Below are 17,772 nucleotides of genomic sequence, written 5' to 3'. Positions count from 1 at the left end.
CCCTTGCCTGGAGGCAGTTTGCCTCCAAGGACAGGTTGATGAGGACTGAAGGCCGGGCAAACTTGCCTCAGTTAGAGACCCCTCAGTTTCAGGGCCATCACAGCCTGTTTTCTGGGAAGCCTGACCAACAGCTGTTGGTGCCAACAGTGATCTGAGCAAGCAGATTCAAAAGTGGGATTTGGGGCTGGGTCACTGCTGGCCAACGGACAGTGAAAGCACCCTCCCCTGTGACAGGCGGAGTCTGGTGGTCCTGGCCTGGGCACTGCTGTACTTCACGGGCTGGACTGGGCTGGCCAGAGGGAGGTGGACACAGCACATAAGGGAGTTTGGTAAAGCTGGAAAAGTTAGAAATTATAAGGCTACTAATGGGGCTACCAATGCATCAGAGAAAGACAATGAGAGGCGGAGGGTGATTAATCAACAATGTAAAGCAAAGTGTGAAACCACTTTGAGGGCCTTCTTGGCAACTGATGAGCAAGAAGGTGCAAGGAAGTCCTTGGTAAGACAGACACATGAACTCCAGACAGTAAGGGAGCACTTGTAGAAATTCAGGAGGCTGCCATGTCACTAACGTTTGCAGGGGTCTAGCGGTCTTTTTTGTTGTTGTTGTTGAATAGTACTTTTTTAAAAAAATTAACTTATTTTAGTTGGAGGCTAATTACTTTACAATATTGTAGTGGTTTTTGCCATACATTGATATGAATCAGCCATGGGTTTACATGTGTTCCCCATCCCATCCCTCTGGGTCATCCCATTGCACCAGCCCTTAGTGCTTGTCTCATGCATCGAACTTGGATTGGTGATCTCTTTCACATATGATAATATACATGTTTCAGTGCTATTCTCTCAGATCATCCCACCCTTGCCTTCTCCCACAGAGTCCAAAAGACTGTTTTATACATCTGTGTCTCTTTTATAGGGTTATCATTTTATAGGGTTTTATAGGGTTATCTCGCATATAGGGTTATCATTATCATCCTTCTAAATTCCCTATATATGCGCTAGGATACTGAATTGGTGTTTTTCTTTCTGGCTTACTTCATTCTGTGTAATGGGCTCCAGTTTCATTCACCTCATTAGAACTGATTCAAATATATTCTTTTTAATGGCTGAGTAATATTCCATTGTGTATATGTACCACAGCTTCCTTATGCATCCGTCTGCTGATGAACATCTAGGCTGCTTCCATGTCCTGGCTATTGTAAACAGTGCTGCGATGAACATTGGGGTACACGTGTCTCTTTCAATTCTGGTTTCCTCGGTGTGTATGCCAGCAGTGGGATTGCTGGGTCATATGGCAGTTCTATTTCCAGTTTTTTAAGGAATCTCCACACTGTTCTCCATAATGGCTGTACTAGTTTGCATTCCCACCAATAGTGTAAGAGAGTTCCATTTTCTCCACACCCTCTCCAGCATTTATTGCTTGTAGACTTTTGGATAGCAGCCATTCTGACTGGTGTGAAATGATACCTCATTGTGGTTTTGAGTTGCATTTCTTTAATAATGAGTGATGTTGAGCATCTTTTCATGTGTTTGATAGCCATCTGTGTGTCTTCTTTAGAGAAATGTCTGTTTAGTTCTTTGGCCCATTTTTTGATTGGGTCGTTTATTTTTCTGGAATTGAGCTGCAGGAGTTGCTTGTATATTTTTTAGATTAATTCTTTGTCAGTTGTTTCGTTTGCTATTATTGTCTCCCATTCTGAAGGCTGTCTTTTCACCTTGCTTATAGTTTCCTTTGTTGTGCAAAAGCTTTTAAGTTTAATTAGGTCCCATTTGTTTATTATTGCTTTTATTTCCAATATTCTGGGAGGTGGGTCTAGAGGATCCTGCTGTGGTTTATGTCGGAGAGTGTTTTGCCTATGTTTTCCTCTAGAAGTTTTATAGTTTCTGGTCTTAAGTTTAGATCTTTAATCCATTTTGAGTTTATTTTTGTGTATGGTGTTAGAAAGTGTTCTAGTTTCATTCTTTTACAAGTGGTTGACCAGTTTTCCCAGCACCACTTGTTAAAGAGATTGTTTTTTCTCTATTGTATATTCTTGCCTCCTTTGTCGAAGATAAGGTGTCCATAGGTGCGTGGGTTTATCTCTGGGCTTTCTATTTTGTTCCATTGATCTATATTTCTATCTTTGTGCCAGTACCATAGTGTCTTGATGACTGTGGCTTCGTAGTAGAGCCTGAAGTCAGGCAAGTTGATTCCTCCAGTTCCATTCTTCTTTCTCAAGATTGCTTGGGCTATTCGAGGTTTTTTGTATTTCCATACAAATTGTGAAATTATTTGTTATAGTTCTGTGAAAAATACCATTGGTAGCTTGATAGGGATTGCATTGAATCTATAGATTGCTTTGGGTAGTATACTCATTTTCACTATATTGATTCTTCCAATCCATGAACATGGAATATTTCTCCATCTATTTGTGTCCTCTTTGATTTCTTTCATCAGTGTTTTATAGTTTTCTATATATAGGTCTTTTGTTTCTTTAGGTAGATACATTCCTAAGTATTTTATTCTCTTCGTTGCAATGGTGAGTGGTATTGTTTCCTTAATTTCTCTTTCTGTTTTCTCATTATTGGAGTATAGGAATGCAAGGGATTTCTGTGTGTTAATTTTATATCCTGCTACTTTACTATATTCATTGATTAGCTCTAGTAATTTTCTGGTAGAGTTTTTAGGGTTTTCTATGTAGAGTATCATGTCATCTGCAAACAGTGAGAGTTTTACTTCTTCTTTTCCTATCTGTATTCCTTTTATTTCTTTTTCAGCTCTGATTGCTGTGGCCAAAACTTCCAAAACTATGTTGAATAGTAGTGGTGAGAGTGCGCACCCTTGTCTTGTTCCTGACTTCAGGGGAAATGCTTTCAGTTTTTCACCATTTAGGATAATGTTTGCTGTGGGTTTGTCATATACAGCTTTTATTATGTGGAGGTATGTTCCTTCTATTCCTGCTTTCTGGAGAGTTTTTACCATAAATGGATGTTGAATTTTGTCAAAGGCTTTTTCTGCATCTATTGAGATAATCATATGGTTTTTACCTTTCAATTTGTTAATGTGGTGTATTACATTGATTGATTTGCAGATATTAAAGAATCCTTGCATTCCTGGGATAAAGCCCACTTGGTCATGATGTATGATCTTGTTAATGTGTTGTTGGATTCTGTTTGCTAGATTTTGTTAAGGATTTTTGTATCTATGTTCATCAGTGATATTGGCCTGTAGTTTTCTTTTTTTGTGGTATCTTTGTCTGGTTTTGGAATTAGGGTGATGGTGGCCTCATAGAATGAGTTTGGAAGTTTACCTTCCTCTGCAATTTTCTGGAAGAGGTTGAGTAAGATAGGTGTTAGCTCTTCTCTAAATTTTTGGTAGAATTCAGCTGTGAAGCCATCTGGTCCTGGGCTTTTGTTTGCTGGAAGATTTCTGATTACAGTTTCGATTTCTGTGCTTATGATGGGTCTGTTAAGATCTTCTATTTCTTCCTGGTTCAGTTTTGGAAAGTTATACTTTTCTAAGAATTTATCCATTTCTTCCAAGTTGTCCGTTTTATTGGCATATAGCTGCTGATAGTAGTCTCTTATGATCCTTTGTATTTCTGTGTTGTCTGTTGTGATCTCCCCATTTTCATTTCTAATTTTGTTGATTTGATTCTTCTCCCTTTGTTTCTTGATGAGTCTGGCTAACGGTTTGCCAATTTTATTTATCTCCTCAAAGAACCAGCTTTTGGCTTTGTTGATTTTTGCTATGGTCTCTTTTGTTTCTTTTTTCATTTATTTCTGCCCTAATTTTTAAGATTTCTTTCCTTCTACTAACCCTGAGGTTCTTCATTTCTTCCTTCTCTAGTTGCTTTAGGTGTAGAGTTAGGTTATTTATTTGACTTTTTTCTTGTTTCTTGAGGTAAGCCTGTATTGCTATGAACCTTCCCCTTAGCACTGCTTTTACAGTGTCCCACAGATTTGGGGTTGTTGTGTTTTCATTTTCATTCCTTTCTATGCATATTTTTATTTCTTTTTTGATTTCTTCTGTGATTTGTTGGTTATTCAGAAGCGTGTTGTTTAGCCTCCATATATTGGAATTTTTGATAGTTTTTTTTTCCTGTCATTGAGATCTAATTTTTTTTTTTTTTTTTTTTTATAAATTTATTTATTTTAGTTGGGGGCTAATTACTTTACAATATTGTAATAGTTTTTGCCATACATTGACATGAATCAGCCATGGGATTACATGTGTTCCCCTTCCCGGACCCCCCACCCACCTCCCTCCCCATCCCATCCTTCTGGATCATCCCATTGCCCCGGCCCTGAGCCCTTGTCACATGCATCGAACATGGAATGGTGCTCTGTTTCACATATGACAATACACATCTAATTTTACTGCATTGTGGTCAGAAAAGATGATTGGAATGATTTCAATTTTTTTGAATTTACCAAGGCTAGATTTGTGTCCAAGGATGTGATCTATCCTGGAGAAGGTTCCGTGTGCACTTGAAAAAAAGGTGAAACTGATTGTTTTGGAGTGAAATGTCCTATAGATATCAATTAGGTCAAGCTGGTTCATTGTGTCATTTAAAGTTTGTGTTTCCTTGTTAATTTTCCGTTTAGTTGATCTATCCATAGGTGTGAGTGGGGTATTAAAGTCTCCCACTATTATTGTGTTATTGTTAATTTCCCCTTTCATACGTGTTAGCATTTGCCTTACATAAAGCGGTGCTCCTATGTTGGGTGCATATATATTTATAATTGTTACATCTTCTTCTTGGATTGATCCTTTGATCATTATGTAGTGTCCTTCTTTGTCTCTTTTCACAGCCTTTACTTTAAAGTCTATTGTATCTGATATGAGTATTGTGACTCCTGCTTTCTTTTGGTCTGCATTTGCGTGAAATATTTTTTTCCAGCCCTTCTCTTTCAGTCTGTATGTGTCCCTTGTTTTGAGGTGGGTCTCTTGTAGACAGCATATATAGAGGTCTTGTTTTTGTATACATTCAGCCAGTCTTTGTCTTTTGGTTGGGGCATTCAACCCATTTACATTTAAGGTAATTATTGATAAGTATGGTCCCATTGCCATTTACTTTGTTGTTTTGGGTTCGAGTTTATACACCCTTTCTGTGTTTCCTGTCTAGAGAAGATCCTTTAGCATTTGTTGAAGAGCTGGTTTGGTGGTGCTGAATTCTCTAAGCTTTTGCTTGTCTGTAAAGCTTTTGAATTCTCCTTCATATCTGAATGAGATCCTTGCTGGGTACAGTAATCTGTGTTGTAGGTTATTCTCTTTCATTACTTTAAGTATGTCCTGTCATTCCCTTCTGGCCTGAAGAGTTTCTATTGAAAGATCAGCTGTTATCCTTATGGAAATCCCCTTGTGTGTTATTTGTTGTTTTTCCCTTGCTGCTTTTAATATTTGTTCTTTGTGTTTGATCTTTGTTAATTTGATTAATATGTGTCTTGGAGTATTTCGCCTTGGGTTTATCCTGTTTGGGACTCTCTGGGTTTCTTGGACTTGGGTGACTGTTTTATTCCCCACTTTAGAGAAGTTTTCAACTATTATCTCCTCGAGTATTCTCTCATGGCCTTTCTTTTTGTCTTCTTCTTCTGGGACTCCTATGATTCGAATGTTGGGGTGTTTCACATTGTCCCAGAGGTCCCTGAGGTTGTCCTCATTTCTTTTCATTCTTTTTTCTTTTTTCCTCTCTGCTTCATTTATTTCCACCATTCTATCTTCTACCTCACTTATCCTATCTTCTGCCTCCGTTATTCTACTGTTGGTTCCCTCCAGAGTGTTTTTGATCTCGCTTATTGCATTATTCATTATTAACTGACTCTTTTTTATTTCTTCTAGATTCTTGTTAAACATTTCTTTCATCTTCTCAATCCTTGTCTCCAGGCTATTTATCTGTAACTCCATTTTGTTTTCAAGATTTTGGATCATTTTTATTATCATTATTCTAAATTGTTTTTGAGGTAGACTCCCTATCTCCTCCTCTTTTGTTTGGTTTGGTGGGCATTTATCACGTTCCTTTACCTGCTGAGTATTTCTCTGCCTTTTCATCTTGTTTAGATTGCTGTGTTTGGGGTGGCCTTTCTGTATTCTGGTAGTTTGTGGCTCCTTTTTATGGGTCTAGTGGTCTTATGCATACTGTGACAGCTCCTTCAAAGAACAGAACAAAAGTATTGCTTCTTGCAGAGCAGGAAAGGGCTGTAGCAGTTTCAGGCTGTGGTTCAAGCTATTGAGGATCCTCTATGGTAACTGTGAGCTCCAAGATAGTGTGAGAACCATTATGTAGATACCTAGGGTTCTAGGGCAAGGCCACAGCATCTGCATCAGGAATTATCAACCACCTGAGACAAAGATCCTGACATGAAACTGGCCCTAGCAGAGGCAGTGTGTTAGTTGCTCAGTCATGTCCAACTCTGTGACCTCATGGACTGTAGCCCTCTAGGCTCCTCTGTCCATGGAATTCTTCAGGCAAGAATACTGGAGTGGGTAGCCTTTCCTTTCTCCAGAGGATCTTCCCAAAACAGGGATCCAAACCAGGTCCCCCACACTGCAGGCAGATTCTTTACTGTCTAAGCCACCCAAGAAGCCCAGCAGGAGCAGAGCAGTTGTCATTGGATATCACCAGGTGACCACATAGTCCCACAGTGAGTTTGCTTCCATCTGACTCACCAAGGCAGAAGGTGACAGTGGTGCATCTGAGAGTGGGACCAAGTAAGCTTCATGGGCAGGTGGCCCAGGTTCTCAGATTAACCAGCACCACCAATCTTCTGTATCTCCATCAGCTCAGACTTATGGCTGCAAGTGGGGGATGGGGGGCTCCTCAGGACCAGCTAATAGAAGAGGCAGACCCTGAGCTCAGTTCTCCAATAGCTGGGCTTGCTACAAGAGTGCAAGATGAGGATGGCAAGCATCCCACTTAGGGCTGAGCCTGCAAGACAGCAGTGAGGGGAGTCCACCGAGTGGGCAAGTCTTGTTTGGTGCCCCTGAAGCTTGTGTCCTAACTAGAGGATTTTCCCATAAACATTATAGGTAAGAACTGAATCATATGGGCCCTCCACTCTAACTACAGTGGAGGTTGAGAACCTGGTTGTCTGAAAAATGAGATTAGTGTTGCCATCCTATGCAGAATCAGTGTGACTCATGACCTTGGTAGAGCACACAGTCCCGATACAAAGCCAGAATTCAGATGGCACGGAGTGAGGTGAAGGGGGAATGTCTGTTAGGCAGGCAAGCACCAGGGTCTGCTGCAGAGGCACTCATGGGATACTCTAAGAATGGATGATAATTATTTTATGAAAGTTTCCTCTTCTTTTCTCCTGCTTCCAAGCTTCCTGACTCCACTTCCAAAATAAATAGTGTGTCATTCATAATGTTGTATTGTGTTAAATACATCCTTAAATAGTGGACAGTGCATTATTGACTTCCCATTATCTCTTGAGAACATGAGGCTCAGAAGGTAAAGCAAGCACCTGCAATGCAGGAGAGCTGGGTTCAATCCCTGGGTTGGGAAAATTCCCTGGAGAAGGAAATGGCAACCCACTCCAGTATTCTTGCCTGGGAAAGCCCATGAGCAGAGGAGCCTGGTGGGCTATAATCCATGGGGTCACAAAGAGTCAGACACAACTGAGCAACAAACACACATGCACATCATCTCTTGCAGCAGCAGCAATCTGGAGAGACTACAGCTGTGTGTGCATGTATAGGTAGGTGTTTTATCAGAGTGAACATTGACATCTTAGGAATCAGTGAACTAAGATGGGCTGGAATGGGTGAATTTAACTCAGATGACCATTATATCTACTACTGTAGGCAAGAATCCCTTAGAAGAAATGGAGTAGCCATCACACTCAACAAAAGAGTCCGAAATGCAGTACTTGGATGCAGTCTCAAAAATGACAGAATGATCTTTGTTCATTTCCAAGGAAAACCATTCAATATCACAGTAATCCAAGTCTATGCCCCGACCAGTAATGCTGAAGTTGAATGGTTCTATGAAGACCTACAAGACCTTCTAGAACTAACACCCCCAAAAGATGTCCTTTTCATTATAGGGGACTGGAATGCAATAGTAGGAAGTCAAGAAACACCTGGAGTAACAGGCAAATTTGGCCTTGGACTGAAGAATGAAGCAGGGCAAAGGCTAATAGATTTTTGCCAAGAGAACCCACGGGTCATAGCAAACATCCTTTTCCAACAACACAAGAGAAGACTCTATACATGGACATCACCAGATGGTCAAGACCGAAATCAGATTAATTGCATTCTTTGCAGCCACAGATGGAGAAGCTCTATACAGTCAGCAAAAACAAGACCGGGAGCTGACTGTGGCTCAGCTCATGAACCTCTTATTGCCAAATTCAGACTTAAATTGCAGAAAGTAGGGAAAACCACCAGACCATTCAGGTATGACCTAAATCCAATCCCTTATGATTATACAGTGGAAGTGAGAAATAGATTCAAGGGATTAGATCTGATAGACAGAGTCCCTGAAGAGCTGCAGACAGCAGTTTGTGACATTGTACAGGAGACAGTGATCAAGACCATCCCCAAGAAAAAGAAATGCAAAATGCAAAATGGTTGTCTAAGGAGGCCTTACAAATAACTATGAAAAGAAGAGAAGTGAAAAGCAAAGGAGAAAAGGAAAGATACACCCATTTGAATACAGAATTCCAAAGAATAGCAAGGAGAGATAAGAAAGCCTTCCTCAGTGATCATTGCAAGGACATAGAGGAAAACAATAGAATGGGAAAGACTAGCAATATCTTCAAGAAAATTAGAGATACCAAGGGAACATTTCATGCAAAGATGGGCACAATAAAGGACAGAAGTGGTATGGACCTAACAGAAGCAGAAGATATTAAGATATTAAGATTACACAGAAGAACTATACAAAAAAGTTCTTCATGACCCAGATAATCATGATGGTATGATCACTCACCTAGAGTCAGACATCCTGGAATGCAAAGTCAAGTGGGCCTTTGGGAGCATCACTATGAACAAAGCTAGTGGAGGTGATGGAATTCCAGCTGAGCTATTTCAAATCCTAAAAGATGATGCTGTGAAAGTGCTGCACTCAATATGTCAGCAAATTTGGAAAACTCAGCAGTGGCCACAGGACTGGACAAGTCAGTTTTCATTCCAACCCCAAAGAAAGGCAATGACAAAGAATGTTCAAAGTACCGCACAATTGCACTTATCTCACATGCTAGCAAAGTAATGCTCAAAATTCTCCAAGCCAGGCTTCAACAGTATGTAAACCATGAGCTTCCAGATGTTCTAGCTGGATTTAGAAAAGGCAGAGGAACCAGCGATCAAATTGCCAACATCTGCTGGATCATTGAAAAAGCAAGAGGGTTCCAGAAAAACATCTATTTCTGCTTTTTTGACTATGCCAAAGCCTTTGACTGTGTGGATCACAACAAACTGGAAAATTCTTAAAGAGCTGGAAATACCAGGCCACCTGACATGCCTCCTGAGAAACCTGTATGCAGGTCAAGAAGCAACAGTTAGAACTGGCCATGGAACAACATACCGGTTCCAAATTGGAAAAGGAGTACGTCAAGGCTGTGTATTGTCACCCTGCTTATTTAACTTATATGTGGAGTACATCATGAGAAACGCTGGGCTGGATGAAACACAAGCTGGAATCAAGATTGCCGGGAGAAATATCAATAACCTCAGACTTGCAGATGACAACACCCTTATGGCAGAAAGTGAAGAACTGAAGAGCCTCTTGGTGAAAGTGAAAGAGGAGAGTGAAGAAGTTGGCTTAAAACTCCACATTCAGAAAACCAAGATCGTGGCTTCTGTTCCCATCATTTCATGGCAAATAGATGGGCAAACAGTGGAAACAGTGACAGACTTTATTTTCTGGGCTCCAAAAATCACTACAGATGCTGACTGCAGCCATGAAATTAAAAGACGCTTACTCCTTGGAAGAAAAGTTATGACCAGCCTAGACAGCATATTAAAAAGCAGAGGCATTACCTTGCCAACAAAGGTTCATCTAGTCAAAGCTATGGTTTTTCCAGTGGTCATGTATGGATGTGAGAGTTGGACGGTGAAGAAAGCTGAGTGCAGAAGAATTGATGCTTTTGAACTGTGGTGTTGGAGAAGACTCTTGAGAATCCCTTGGACTGCAAGGAGATTCAACCAGTCCATCCTAAAGGAAATCAGTCCTGAATACTCACTGGAAGGACTGATGCTGAAGCTCCAATACTTTGGCCATCTGATGCAAAGAACTGACTCATTGGAAAAAACCTTGATGCTGGGAAAGATTGAAGGCAGGAGGAAAAAGGGATGGCAGATGATGAGATGGTTGGATGGCCTCACCGACTCGATGGACATGAGTTTGAGTAAACTCCAGGAGTTGGTGATGGAGAGGGAGGCCTGGCATGCTGCAGTCCATGCAGTCACAAAGAGTCAGACATGACTGAGCGACTGAACTGAACTGAAGTGAACTAGTGGACTGCATTATGACTGCATCAATATGCTTCATGGCATATCGATACTGATTTACTCTAATATGTGTGGGACAAGAAAAGGCTATTTTCATGGATGAGATTGTCCTACCTCTTTGCCCCAGATCAGTGCAATCATTTTTCTTCTAGTTGTAATTCTCCCCAGAGTCATCCTGTTCCACTGCATAGAATCTGTTCTCCTCTGTCTGAGGTCACACATCCTCAGGACTGGCATCCATACTGGGTTCTTACCATTTGTAGCCTGATGCACTGGCTGCTGCAGACAGCCCTGGCCTGGGAGTCAAAAGACCCCACCATCAAAGTCATTTCACCTTTCTGGGCCACAGTTGCATCCTGAAACCCTGAAAAACAGGTTGGAGGTGAGTAGGTGGACCAGTATGGACTCTGTGATGTCTCATAACTACCTAGTGTTCATAAATAACCTTGTCTGATTCTCCTTAGGATCCTAGTCACTTTGGGTCAGATGTCTTGACCATAAACCTCTATAGCATCTCAGATGTAGTAGGTCCTCAGTAAACACTGGTTGGTTGATCACTGTTAGTTTCTCTCTAGGTAGCTAAGAGGAGTGCTGTTCTGTGCTTAGTTGCTCAGTCATGCCTGACTCTTTGCGACCCCATGGACTGTAGCCCACTGGGCTCCTCTGTACATGGGATTCTCCAGGCCCTCCTCCAGGGGATCTTCCCCACCCAGAGATCGAACTTGAGTCTCTTGTGTCTCCTGCATTGCGAGCAGATTCCTTACCCATTGAGCCATCTGGGAAGCCACAGATAAGAGGAGATGATCCTTTAAATGGATAAAATGGGATGAGTTTAGAGCTGCTTTCTCAAATTCATCTTGGCTGTGTTGCTCACTGATTTTGCAACCTCGGGCAGCAAACTTCAGAAAACTCCAGGTCAGATGACAAATACTTCCCAGATTGGATGAGAATATCCTTGTTCAGAGGGAGGTGGGTGCTCATCATCTGTGAGTTCACAGCTCCTGCCTCTGACCCCGTCTGGACACTTCTCACTCCACAAGGTTGAACTCACCCAGAGCCCCTCAAGGGCAGGCACCAGGGCTTACTTGTCCCTGGTGTCTGTGTCCACCTGGGACAACTGGTCGACCTTAGTTGACCCACAGAGTGTTTGGCCTTTTTGTCTTTCTTCTTCCCCATGGTACTCTAGCACTCCCTTCACAACCCATTCTCTGACCAGGTTGAGAATTCCCACATCTCTTTCACCCTCTTTATCTAAAATTGTAGATTCAACAAGTCCCTGTGTTCATTTCACTTGATGAAAGTCCAAAACAGGGACCAACACATGGTTGAGATAACTTTCATGAGGCAAATGTCTGTGCTTGATTTAGACTCAGCTGGGTTAACACACCATCACCTGGATGAAATTTAAAAAAAAAAAAATCGAGGTTTAAAAGAAGTTATTTCAAGATACCAAGACATTATTTCCACTGGAGGCAGCCAGGGTGTGAGTGAGTTTTCCAGGGCTCAGATGCTTTCGACCTTTAGCTCAAAGACCACGGTTAGAGTCACTCGTGGTCTTGTTTCCTCCAACCTCAAAGTCTCCACTCACCTTTTCTAAGACCTACTTCCCTGCCCTTTAATCATTTTTATTGCTGTTCCCTGAATCATCTCCAGGTCTTGACATCTCTCTTAAGATGCAGAGGCCTCCAACTGGGTAAAGAATGCTAATGAGGAAGCGAGCAATGTGGAATCCATCAGGAGGATTAGTTCCTGGGCTTCCATGTGCTGCTTATTCATCTCAACTTCGAAAGTCCCGTCCAGGAGGCTCACTCACCTCCAGACTTGTGGTCCTCGATGACCCGCAGTGCTTTCACTGCTGCCCTGCTCCTGCATCTTTCTGAAGCTCAGCCCTGCAAACTTCCCATTGCTTCATCAGACCCAGCAGGAAAAGTACTCGCAGAAGCCTTGTGCCTGGTGAGGTGGCCTGAAGACACAGCACACGCTGCTGGGAGCTCCTGGCTCTGAACAGGCTCTGTGCGGCTATTGGGCTGACCTGGACCGGCGCCAGGTGAGGCACCTCACCCCACACGTATCCTGAGGCGCTGTTGCAGGAATGATGTTTCATCAGTTCAGGCAGCAAATCCCAGCCATCTCCATGACCACATGGCTGGTCTGGAACTGGCTGCCATGGATTTGTGAAAAATAAGTGGTAAAAGGCTGCCCTTGGTACTTTCTTATTCTAGCCTTGGATGAAAGCTGAAAGCGTGGTTTTAAATTGTAAATAAGGGAAGGCCTGAGTGTGTGGGTGAGGTAGGGGTGTTGCTTCATCTAATATTATACAGAGTTCTTTGGGATGTAAGCCAAAGATGCTGCTTAGGGAAAGCAGACACTGACTGAGGTGGGGGCTCTCCTGAATGGTTGTCTCGGGGGCTGGAGAATGGTCAGGTCAAGAATGAGCCTTGCCAAGTCAGGCTCATTGGAGGCAGAGACTGAGCTTGGGCTCAGGGTGTGACAACTCAGTCCTGACCAACACCTCTGGCCTCCTGCCACCTATGGGCCTTACAGTACTTTCATCTATGTTTTTCAAAAAAGGACAGGATATGCTTTACCTACATATCTCTCAAGGTTGTTATGAGGATAAAGCAAGACAGGGATCATATAGGACTGTGTCCATGCCAAAGAATTCTGCACTAGGGAGCAAAGCTTATATACCAGTTCACATTAAGTTTGGTGGCACAAACCCTCCAAATTAAAAGAACTTAAATACAATGCAAATGTCTCCTTCTCATGTAAAAGTGCAGAGGTGTGTGTTCCTCGACAGGTTGAGCTTCCCAGACTACTTCCAGTTTGGCTACATGCGGCTTCATCCTCATTGTCCAAAGGTGGCTTCTAGGGCTCCAGCCATCACATCATGATTCCAGATGGTAAGATGATGGGAGGAGAGAAAGGAGAGAGTGGGTCTTTCTCATGAAAAGACTTCTTGGGAGTTTCACAGAAAACCTGTTTTCATCTTGTTGATTAGGACTTAGTCATCACTCACACCTTAGTGAGAGTGACAGGAGAGGGGCATTTTGTCTGGACAGCATTGTGTCCAGCTAGACATGGAGGTCCAAGGAGAAGAGGAGGATGGAGAAGCTAGTAGGATCTACCACCAATTATATCTTCTTAATAAAAGTTAAAGCCTAATTAATGCCCTTCCTCTGGGCCTTTCAGGTCCATTTCACCTCCATGGGTTGAGCACGTGGCTGCTCTGATTAGGTTTTCTCATCTCTGAAAAAAGGGAACTCCCGCAGTTCAATCATTCATAGAACACTTGCCAGGGCTGGTGTCTACAGAACACCCCCTGATTTGTTCTCTTCCAGTGGACTTGTTTTGAGCTTCTGTTTATTTTGGAAAGAAAACTTTGTATCATTCCCACAACTGGAAAACTATTGTTATTTGCCATGAAGAGAAAATAAGTATTTTAAAAAACAAGTAACATAAAAACAAGGAAGTATGACAGCTCCCAAGGCTCAGATCTGAAGTCCTGTCCCTACAGGTTGAAGAGAACCATCAGTATGTGGTGGGGAGTGTTAGAGAAATTGTATCACCAAGCTGGAACTTTCTTCTTGCCCTAATGAGAAGGATCGAAAACTTCCTCTCTGTGTGATTTAATTTCTCTTGATGGCACTTGAGATCATCTCACTTTCCCTAGTGATATGGGCTCCATCCTTTAGGAGGCATTCTATTCTATGATTCCTAAGTTTCTTTCTCTTGCACCGAGAGTTTTTAAAAGACATGTACCCTCAAGCCAATGGGTCCAAGTACTGCTGTGCAGCCTCGAGGATTTTCCAAGGGAACCCAGGTCTTTGGGATTGACCTAAGGTTCCAAGACCTAGACGATGCCTTGAAGTTATCCTAACATGACATTTGATGCCATCAGAGGGCAGGTGGGGGCCTGAGCTCAGACCAGGGCAGCCAGGAGGCCAGGTGTGGAGGGGTTCATGCTAACTGCATGACCCTTTTTGCATCAGACTTGTAGCCTAAAGGGCAGGAAGAGAGCCCAGTTTGAAGGATAGGGGGCTTCCTCTGAAAGCGGAAGACCCCAGTGACTGCTATTGCTGCGGCAAAATGCCATGCAGACCCTGGACTGCTGCCCCCATCCCAGTGACTTCTCCTGTGTGGCCCCTGACAGAAGTCTCCAAACCTTGAAAAAACTGGAATAAAGATGAGAAACGTGTAAAGGAAGCTGGCTCTGTTTTTCTCACAGCACATTTCAAAGAGCCCTGGGAGCTTGGGAAGATCTTAATGGAGAGTCTCTTTGGACACAGTTTTCTTAAATTTTATCTTCTGTGGCTTGTTCTTTTAACTTGTGCTGGGGAAATGGCTTGACCTTTTATAGTAAAGGTAGTTGGTGGCCCCCATCAAATTCAGTAGAACAGGAGGGTCCCAACGGCCTTGGGCAAGGCTGTCTACTGCCAGTTAAAACCTGAGCTACCAACAAACCCAGATGCAGATCCAGGAGACCTTTGAATTTGGGGCCTAGTGTGATGGCTTAGCTATCAGGGTCTAGGGGGAAATCTCACTGAGGTTCCTCCTTTGTGTCTGTGGGGCTGTTGGAACACTGTGTTCCTAAGGGGGAGAGTGATGGGGTAATGGGGTGACAGTGGGAAGGATGGGGCGACAGGCATTGAGGTGGAGCTGAGGACACCGCCTTATGGCATGTGAGGGATGACATCTGAGTGAAGGTGAGGCAGATCACCGTGAGCGGACGGGATCAGATTTGGGAGGGTCCACGTGGTCTTCACTGTCCTGCAGAGGGGAAGGCAGAGAAACGAGAGGAGGGAATGGTGGGTGGGGAACGGGGCAGAGGCCGGGAGCCTATCTCATCAGAAGAGAAATCTGCGCACTTCCCGTGCAGAACACAGAGGCTGGGCCAACATGGCATCGGCTCTGTGTCGCTCACAGTCCCCAGAGTTAGGGCCTGTGTGTTTGGGAAAGGCTGGGTTAGACAAGGCCCCTTGTATCTCCCTCTTCAGCCTTAATTTGCTCATGTGCTCCCTGGATCTCTAATGAATAGAGCACGCAACTTCAACCACAAAATCTGATATTTCCTCCCCCCCCCCCCCGGGATAGCTAATAACCAGAGGCAACTGGGATAAAGTATTAGGTCACATCTGCAAAGACCCCATTTTATCACTCACTCATAGAAGCATCTGCTGAACACAACTCAGGGTCAAGACCAGGGATGTAACAAAAGAAATAGGTATATTCTTTATCCTCAGAAGTTCCCATTAGACTGGGAGACACTGACTTTTAAACATCTAAAACCAAGTGAATACGTGTAACTGCCAAACCATGCAAAATTCCAAGGACATTCAAGGGCAGTTCAGAGGAAGCAGGTCAGCTCTGCCTGCAGGGACCGGCCTGAGATTCAGCAGAGGACCTACCAGGAGTGGGCGTGGGGTTTACCTGAGAGCAAAGAAAGTGAAAGTGAAAGTTGTGTCTGACTCTTTGCCACCCCATGGACTCATGGAATTCTCCAGGACAGAATACTGGGGTGGGTAGCCGTTCCCTTCTCCAGGGGATCTTCCCAACCCAGGGATCGAACACAGGTCTCCTGCATTGCAGGTGGATTTTTTACCAGCTGAGCCATAAGGGAAGCCCAAGAATACTGGCGTGGGTAGCCTATCCTTTCTCTCTTTCTGACCCAGGTATCGAATCAGGGTCTCCTGCATTGCAGGTGGATTCTTTACCAACTGAGTTATCAGAGAAGCCCAAGAAGAAAGAGGGCCTTGGCAAAAGAAAGGCAAGTGCACAGCGGTATACCCAGGAGGCTGTGTGAGAATTTCAGTGTAGCTAAAGCTCACAGCAAGATGAGGGTGGGGTGGGAGCAAAGGCTGTACAGCTACACGGAATCAGCTTCCAGGGGGGTTGAGCGCCATCTGGCAGGTCAGCTGTTTCCCGTACAGACCATACCAGCACCTTGAGATGGACAAAAGATATTCAAGGGAAAAAAAACATCCTGGGGTCAAGTGCACTTGAGGAAAGCAGGAATTAACTAAGTGCCCATCAGCAGATGAATAGATAAAGACATGGTTTATATAGACAGTGAAATACTACTCAGCCATAAAAAATGAAATTTTGCATTTGCAGCAACATGGATGGAGTTGGAGGGTATAATGCTAAGTGAAATGTGAGACAGAGAAATAAAAATACTGTATGATCTAACTTATTTGTGGAATCCAAAAAATTCAACAAACTAGTGGCTATAACAAAAAGAAGCAGACTCATATGTATAGAGAACAAACCAGTGGTTACCAGTGTGGAGAGGGTAGGGGATTAAAAGGTAAAAACTATTATGTACAAAATAAGCTACAACATGAGGAAGATAGCCAATATTTTATAATAACTATACACGGAGAGTCCTGGTGGCTCAGACAGCAAAGAATACGCTTGTAATGTGGGAGACCCAGGTTCGATCCCTGGGTTGGGAAGATCTCCTGGAGAAGGGCATGGCAACCCATTCCACTATTCTTGCCTGGAGAATTCCATGAACAGAGGAGCCTGGTGGGCTACAATCCATGGGATTGCAAAGAGTTGGACACGACTGAGCAACCAACACTTTCACATAAATGAAGTATAATCTTTAAAAATTATGAGTCACTATATTGTTATAGTGTCAGTTATATAATATCATGTATCAACTAACCTTCAATTAAAAAAAACAACTTGAAAAAAGGTAGGTGGCCTTTTTTGACCAGAGAACACTCAGACCATTAACTGAGTGGATGTGCATTTTGAGTTTTTGAGGGTTGTTTATTATAGTGCTGGCCGAGAACTCACTGTCTGTGGAACGCTTGATGTTGTGATGTGATGGAAAACGTTGCTGTGAGATACAGAGAATTAGGAAGGGTTTTCAGCAGCAGATTGGCCTGGCCAGGTATTAGAAAGACCACTTTGGTAGCTGGTGTGAAGGATGCACTGGGTAGCTGGTGTGAAGGATGCCCTGGGTAGCTGGTGTGAAGGATGCCCTGGGTAGCTGGTGTGAAGGATGCCCTGGGTTTGGGGTGGGGGGGACTCAGGTGGAAAGGACACCGTCTCTCGCCTGTCACATACTTTCATGGTCTGACCCCAACATTTCTCCAGTCAATGTTCCCATCTCTCTGTTCAGGAGAAACCTTCTTCCAACGTGTGGACTCCTGGGGCAGTTTAACTGAATGTCTTCTATGGATAATGATGTTATCTCCCCTATCAGAGAATGAAATAATTGAGGGAAGATCTTTTGTCTTACTGTGTGTGACCCAGGAGATACACTCTAGGTTCGTCTATCAGGGTAACCTCCCCATAAGGTGCTTCATTCTGGATAAAGT

The 17,772-nt window shown here is 43.2% G+C and overlaps 1 long non-coding RNA gene across 7 annotated transcripts in view; it reads left to right on the top strand.

Annotated features, from left to right (window-relative positions):
* LOC145530255 (uncharacterized) overlaps positions 1-17,772 on the top strand; it is a 46,876-nt gene that overhangs the window by 15,552 nt on the left and 13,552 nt on the right. For 3 of the 7 annotated variants that reach the window (XR_014071609.1, XR_014071612.1, XR_014071611.1), the window contains exons 4-5: positions 12,095-12,488; positions 13,242-13,344. The exons of 2 other annotated variants lie outside the window; for them this stretch is intronic. This is a non-coding gene — a long non-coding RNA (uncharacterized LOC145530255). The remainder of the gene's footprint in view (positions 1-12,094; positions 12,489-13,241; positions 13,345-17,772) is intronic. 2 more of the 7 variants (XR_014071610.1, XR_014071607.1) reach the window with 1 other exon arrangement.

Source organism: Giraffa tippelskirchi, chromosome 12 (assembly GCF_054371585.1).
Source record: "Giraffa tippelskirchi isolate mGirTip1 chromosome 12, T2T-mGirTip1v1.2.pri, whole genome shotgun sequence".
NCBI classification, from domain to species: Eukaryota; Metazoa; Chordata; class Mammalia; order Artiodactyla; family Giraffidae; genus Giraffa; species Giraffa tippelskirchi.
The sequence above is the reverse complement of the archived record's forward strand: the minus strand, read 5'-3'. Positions and strand labels throughout refer to the sequence as shown.